General features: G+C 36.7%; 1 protein-coding gene across 3 annotated transcripts in view; it reads left to right on the top strand.

Annotated features, from left to right (window-relative positions):
- Positions 1 to 1,723: 1,723 nt before the first annotated feature.
- The window catches only part of TFPI (tissue factor pathway inhibitor), a 43,576-nt gene continuing 39,129 nt past the window's right edge, over positions 1,724 to 6,170 (top strand). For all 3 annotated transcript variants that reach the window (XM_075027968.1, XM_075027965.1, XM_075027967.1), the window contains exon 1: positions 1,724 to 1,949. The gene's annotated coding sequence lies outside the window, so the exon portion shown is untranslated. The remainder of the gene's footprint in view (positions 1,950 to 6,170) is intronic.

The following is a 6,170-nucleotide window of genomic DNA, read 5'->3' as shown; positions in this document are numbered from 1 at the left end:
CAGAATAGAAAGCAAAAATATTCATCTTAAAATGAAATACTGTTTCCTTTGAATTTTTCTTTTGGACATGTGTTCTTCATGCACATGGTGTTATTTTTACTCTTGTCCTGGTTTACTATTTACCAAAGATTTCTTAATCTAACTTTTAATCAAAATAAGGGTTTTCATTCTCTTATAAATTCCCCACAGTACTTTTCTTTATATGTGATTCTCAACCTATTTGACCATAAGAAGAAAAATGTCTTTTAAAAGTCTAGCATTTTCTTTTTTTAATGTCTGTGTAGACTATTTCTTTCAGAATTACTTTGTTATTTTGCACACCAAATCTGAGTGACTTGAGTGAGATCTTGTGAGAAAAAAAGGAATGATGCTAACACATTATGACACAAACTTTGAAAATTCTTTTTTGCATGTTCATTTAAAAAATACATATTTCTTATTAAATCCAGAAAAAAGCCCACTTGAAGTTTTGACCAAGTTGAGTCCCTAGATGCAAAATATATTTGCATGGACTAGTAAATTCAGACCATTCAGCATCTGGTATGACTAAAAATAAAGCAGCTCATCTGTGAATGACTTGTAGAGTGGAGCAAGTTTGAAACTTTCTGTTCATTCACATAGATGCATTCTAAGAAAAGCAAAATGAGGAATTATGTCATTTTTTTGGAACTCTACAGACTGAGATTTCTTTAAATCGTGGTGTTATTTTTGTATATCTGTTTTGGGCTGTCTTACTTGTGACCCTTGAAGAGATATATGGATAGCACTGATAGATACTAATTCTTAACACATGGGCCCCCAAAATTTGTTTTTCAGAGGCTTGGTGTCATACAGATGACAGGCTGACCATTTTCATTTAACTGACTTCTCCTGCGCTGGGTTGCTCCTTGCTTTATCTGAGCTAGGAGTTGGTAATTAGTAACTGTATGGTAGAACCCCACCCCCAGCATTTAAACTGCCCCTTTGTGAGTGCTTCTAGCTGCCAGGAGCACTTTGGTTTGTGTTAAGAGATAGTTAACCTGTTAACTGACTATGAGAAACTTCCAATTTGTTTCAGGATGGTGATGAGCAGATGAATGTAAATCTTCAGTGAAAGTGATTTAACTCACCTGTTTGTCTTTGCCCAGAAATAATTGCAATTAGTTACAGCTACTAAGTGTGTTAAGTTTACTGTTCTTCAGCTGTTACTTCTGCCTCTGTTGCTGTTTAATTCCTTATCTGGGAAATTCTCATCCTGTGTGTCCAGGACTAAGATCCTGGTCAACTGTCTCTACATCCACAAGTTATAAGGTCTCAGTCTTACACCTAGAGTCCCCGTCCCTGTATTCAGCCATGGTACTCTTAATGATGCTTAAGTTTAATTTTAGTATATAATAGCATGATTTGTAAATAGGTGGTATGTTCTAGCTGAAGGCAGAATAGCCTTTGTAGTACAGCTCCAGATACTGTGATGAATGCAGCCTGGATCTAGAGTGAATAGCATGGCTTTATTTAAAAACAAACAGACAAACAAAAACCAACAGTAAACCACAACATATCTTTCTTAAATAGCCAATTAATATGGCATCCTCAGGAGCTGTATCAAAGCCTGCAAGGTATAATGAATAGAATATCATACAGACTGTCTCATTCTTTAAGAGTGTGTTTAATTTGAGCTAGGACTGTTTAGAAAACAGTTGCTCTAAACTGCAGGGAGATCAGAAAACTTCAGACAGGAAGTGTCCCTGCAGCTGCTGCAGATCTCTGAATTCTACCCAGAGTGAACGCATGTGCTCTACAAAAAGCGAGAACAAGGACTAACTGATTAATCCACCGGCGGGAGCCTGCTCTAGGAAGATCAGGTTGCAATCCTGCCTTTGTAGTTTTACACCACACCCCTTCAACGTGAATTAGGGGAGGATCATATTCAGGAATTCTTTCTTTCTTCAACAACTGTTGCTAGGAGTTGGGTGAGTACTTTACAACAGACTTTCAGTTTTACATGAGAGATTTCTTTTTTTCTTTAGCTGGCAGAAAGGAGTGTCTAGTGGTATGTTTTCTTTAGAATGTGGTAGATGCAGTAGTAAGATGTTTAGATTCAAAGTCCAGCGATGAGAGCTGCAAAAAGGGAGACTTTTTCTCTGTAAATTTGAAACAGTAGGACAATGAATATACTTTTATGATTACTAATACAACTAATCTTTAGTTGTCAGAATCTCAGACTAAGGTATTTTGAGTTCCAAGACAGTTCTTTGAAAGAAAACCATCCTAAAGGTGAATATGTTAATTTTGATCAATAGCTGGAATTTGGAAAAAAGCTCTTGTTTTTTTAAAGCAATTTCTCCACTATAGTAGCTCCAAGGCAGGCTTGATTCAGGCAGAGTGGTCTGCCAGGCTATTTCAAATTTTTCTAAGGCATGTAACATTTGAAGCAATTAATATTTTGAGAAGTATGAGAACATTGTAGGAGAATCAAATTAAGCTGATGCTACTATAACCCAATTTCACTCACAATGTGTATTGAAATTCTCAAAAAACTAAAAACCCTTGAGCAATGAGGAGTGTAGTGAATGAGGCCTACAGTGGTGCCAATGTAACAAACACATACCACCCCCAGCCCTCGAAAACCCAGAATATTATTTGTGATTTTTGTAATATATTACTTGAAATTGAATTGACATAAACTTCATTTTTAGTAACTGTGTAATGAGAAACAGTGATACTAGCCTGTACTTAAAAAAAAAATATAAATTTTAGCTAACTATGTTTTAGAATATCTAAATACTGTTTAAATGAGGAGAAGGCATGTAACAATGGGAAAAGTGGAGTGGGGAGAACAATAACAATTTGGATGGGGGTAGTATGTGAAATGTCAATGTGACTCAGTACTCTAGAAATTAGTCATCAAAGTACTTCATGGAAAACATGTAAAGATATAAAGCTTCCTTCCTGAATGTCTTATGGACAGACGCAGAGACAGGAAGTCCAGCTGTCAGTATAGATACAAACAGCAAAGGCATGCTGTAGGAATTGCTAGGCACCTACTTGGGAAAAATGTCAGCCTTTTCCCTTTATAATCTGCTCATTATTTAATTCTACTAGGAAAGAGTTTGTGATTGTGAAGGCAGCAAGTATCTATAGCCACATTAAATTTATCTGAGTTATTGTTTAAGATGAACTTGAGAATTGTAATCAAGTTTACTTGGTGTGTAATGCACACAAGGCAATGTTGAGGAGGTAAAGATGATTAAAACGCGTTCTGCTCCAGCCTTTTCTCCTGCCAAATACGTCCCACGTGAAACGGTTCATTAAAAAGTAGTCATGTGGGTAATTACTTGATAAAGCCATTTCTTTGAAATTTTTCTAACTTTTATGCTGGAGAATCTCCAAGTGTACTTTAAATTGACTTTCAGTAATCTTTATGTTTATCATTACATTGTGCATTGCATAGTTTGTAATCTGGAGATGTAATGCATTTCAACTGTCTGGTGTAGTTATGTGACCTTTAAAGGGCATTTAGCCTCTTAGTGCAGTGCCCATGTTTACTAATATTGCTAATGAAAACTGAGTTGTTACTCATCTAGCTAATATTCTAAATGCAGAACAACTGTAAGTTAAACTTTTATGATCTTCTTGGCTCAGGACAGATAGAACAATTAATGACATTGAATTTATCCTTAATCTCATCAGAGAGTTAAATTTGAAAGTCTAATGGTAAAAACTTATAAATTGTTGGTATCTATTTTAGGGTTTAGTGTCAGATCTGAAGGGCAACGAGGGACAGTGTACAAAAAGGAGGCAGAGTTTCTGTCAGAGAGGAAATGTTACAAGATTGGGAGAAAAGTGGTCCAAGATATAGTGTGTCTAGGAAACTAAGCAAAGGTGTAAAGTAACAAGCTTCCTAACAGGCTTTCAGAGAACATGTCCAGAGCCTTTAGTGAGTTTGAAATCTCACCTCTAGCTAGACCAGACCCACGGTTATAGAAGGAGAGCTACGGGATTCCAGATCTAGCTTCAAGGACTGTTTACATGTTTCTCCAATAACCCTTCCAAGTTAAGTGCATAAACAGGAGCAGATACTAGCACTCAGATTGTCTGTTCTGCAGTACAGAGGCACTGATATCCTTTATGCTGTTCTTCTGACTCTGTGGATCTTGAATTACTTTTAGGGCAGAGAACACAGATTGCTCTCATGGATTTATCAATGGGATTAAGGTAGTTTCTGGAAACATGAATATTAAATCTTCTCTGGAAAAAGAGACATTGGCACCGTCTTTCACATTCTGGGAAGCTGCTTTAGCACCTACATTTACTTTAAGAAGGTGATTCTGGCAATAACTCTTCTGCGTTTTAAAATAAAGTGGTGGCTGCTTGACATGCTTTCAAACTATCATGATTTTGTTGGTGTGCATTCAGTATGTTCCAAGAATGCCTGGCAGAGGGAATCAGAGCATGTGTATAGGAACAAGAAAAGAAATTTTAAAACCAAAAAATAGAACATCAGTAGCGCTTAATAGCCTCAAAAATTACATGACTCTCATATACACAATTCTGGAGCAAACTGTTTAAAATCTGTCTAATTCCAGTACTTACTATTGCTCTTTGTTTGGGCTACATTCTCAACAGTCATATTTTCTCTCTAAGAAATAGGAGAAGCTGATGGAGTCTTCATATCTAAAGCTCTTCTTCACAGTGAAACCAGGGAGAACTGTCTTAAAAAACAGAGACAAATTGCCTACTTCTGTGTGTTTCTCTTATGAAACTGTTTTTACTTTACAACAGGGACAGAGTGCCCCTGGGGGCAGAATGAAGGAAAACCATATGGGGAATTGTATAATTCCTCTCCTCTGATAGTTATTTCAAAGCAAAATAGACTTATTTTTAGTCCTTTTAATTTTCTCTTACAACTCCTTTGTTCGGTTTCCTTAATTATTTCCTGTTGCTGTTAATACGGCTGTTCATTTTCCATCTTTAGTATTATTGCCATCTTCCCTGCTATGTGCCATTCATAACTAAGTATACCTCTGAAGTTAATTGGTTCACCTGATTTACTGTTTACTGAAAAAAATAAAACTAGGCATTTGAACATGTTGACCAGGATATGATCTGGACACGAGAAAGTTCAATCTTCTTCCAGAAAATAGAGTATTGCAAGAGAACTGATTTTAAAACAATTATATTGAAAATAGCAATTGCAGCAAGTAAATTAGAAATACAACTACTGTATGAAGGAAATACTTAGCTGGTGCAGTTTTTATGGACACAGAAATGTCTGCAGAAGGGTATTAGCATTTGCTGTAAACATTTTCTACTTTGGCTGAGAATATGCCAAAGAAGAAGCAGTCTTTCTCCTCTATATTCATACAGTCTCTAACATAATGAGGTTCTGGACAATTATTTACGCTTTCATCAGTCACAGAAAAGGTAGTGTAGAAAGATGAGGCTGAAGTTTACTGTGCTCTGAGACTCATCTGATGAATGCTGTAGGTCCACAGAAACTGGCCCTGCCACCAGAATAAGCAGCATGATCTACACTGTGGTGGGAGATGAAGGGAATATGACCCTTTCTTTTCTATGGCAGTGTTATTTTATGTTGGTTTTAAGTAATTGCAGGGTGATAATCTGAGGCAGTCTCATTCTGGGGGTATTCCCACTGATGGCAATTACAGTGTTTCTGAGCTGTGTGATGATCCAAAGCTTGTGCATCCATTGCAGTAACAATATATGGTGGTGTCTCCAGCTGGGAAGATAGACAGGGGGAGCTAAAGTTGCTTGACAAAGTGAAGAAACTTGTATTTTGATCTTTGGTACATGTGCAAAACGTGATCTGTGTGATGATGAGGTTGCAAAAGGTTAATAGGCATAGCAAAATCAGTCAGGAGAGGCATCAGCGTGGCAAGTAGTTTCCTCCTGTGCCTGCCTGTTACATTTTCAGTAACTGACAGCTTCACTTTAGTGAAATTGAGTAGTTGTGTTGCTCTAGTGTGTACAATGTGAAATTACACACAACTGGGTTGATAACAAATATACAGCACTGAAATGACCATCTCCATTAGAAAAGAAGGCTGTGGTAAGTTAACTGACCTCTAAATACGTGACTATTTATCAATAAGTACACCTGAGATTTTAAAACATACACTATACTTTTCCAGTCCAAACTGCTAGAAAAAAAAACAGGCTAGAGGCTTTAT

This window comes from Buteo buteo, chromosome 5 (assembly GCF_964188355.1).
Source record: "Buteo buteo chromosome 5, bButBut1.hap1.1, whole genome shotgun sequence".
Taxonomy (NCBI): domain Eukaryota; kingdom Metazoa; phylum Chordata; class Aves; order Accipitriformes; family Accipitridae; genus Buteo; species Buteo buteo.
Note: the sequence above shows the minus strand (reverse complement) of the source record. Positions and strands in the feature narration are given on the sequence as shown.